Here is a 1415-nt window from a genome sequence, read left to right as displayed (position 1 = left end):
ACCTCACAACCCTCAACTTGTTTAGCTGCTCCAACATCACCGATGCGGCAGTGGTGGCGGTGGCCGGTGGCTGCCCCAACCTCACAACCCTCTACTTGGAATACTGCTCCAACATCACCGATGCGGCAGTGGTCGCCCTCGCCGGTGGCTGCCCCAACCTCACAACCCTCGGCTTGGACAACTGCTCCAACATCACTGATGCGGCAGTGGTCGCCCTCGCCGGTGGCTGCCCCAACCTCACAACCCTCAACTTGTCCTCCTGCTCCAAGGTTACCCTCGACTTGCATCGCGCACGCACTGCCATCGTCCAACCAGACTTCCTTGCATCGCAGCACGCCCGTGCTCTGCTTGACGTTGCTCAGGCCCAGCCCCATCCGGTGCATGCCATAGACCGCTGCAACCTCCTCTCCCTCAGCGCGCTCAACACGCTGCTTGCCAACGGCGCAGACCTCTACGATCTCGATGATGACAACAAGCACGCGTACGTGCACTCGCCCACATTCTCTGCACCGGTCTTTGTCGGCCTCATGATCGAGTCGCTGCGGGCCAACGCAGACGGTGCCACCAAGCTCGCCAACGGCATCAACAAGGCCACCCTCGCCCTCTTTGTCGCCCTCCGCGCCTCACCGACCGTCCCGATCTCAGCCGACATCGTCTCCGAGCTCGTCACCGCTGGTGCAGACGTCAACGCTGTTGAACCCACGTTCAATACGCCCGTCATTCATGTCGCGGCTGCCAACACGGAGCACGGTGCCCTCAAGGCTCTCCTCGAGGCAGTCGCCGCCCTCGACATCGTCCTCGACCAGTCTGCCGTCGACGGAAACGGCGCCACTGTGCTCGACACCATTATCGCCGCGAACCAGCTGACGGCTATGCGGATGACCGAGCTGAGCGGAGTTGGTCTTGATCCGTTTGCGCTGCAACCGGACGCCACGCATGTGTACGTAGCTGCTCCCGCGAAGCGATCTGCAGCGTTCTCATCTGCGATGGTCGCCTGGATCCGCGAGCATGGCGACGGCGCCACCGAGCTAACCAGCGGCATCAACAAGGCCACTCTTGCCCTCTTTGTCGCCCTCCGCGCCTCACCCACCGTCCCGATCTCAGCCGACATCGTCTCCGAGCTCGTCACCACTGGTGCAGACGTCAACGCTGTTGAACCCACGTTCAATACGCCCGTCTTTCATGTCGCCTTTACCCTGGCCAAACATGGTGCCCTCAAGGCTCTCCTCGAGGCAGTCGCCGCCCTGGATGTCGTCCTCGACCAGTCTGCCGTCGACGGAAACAGCGCCACTGTGCTCGACACCATTATCGCCGCGAACCAGCTGACAGCTGAGCTATGGGCCGAGCTGGGCGGAGTTGGTCTCGATCCCTTCACGCTGCAGCCGGACACACGCACGTGTACGTAGCTGCTCCCG

The sequence above is a fragment of the Thecamonas trahens genome, assembly GCF_000142905.1.
Source record: "Thecamonas trahens ATCC 50062 unplaced genomic scaffold supercont1.60, whole genome shotgun sequence".
NCBI lineage: Eukaryota > Apusomonadida > Apusomonadidae > Thecamonas > Thecamonas trahens.
This window is presented reverse-complemented; position numbering follows the sequence as displayed.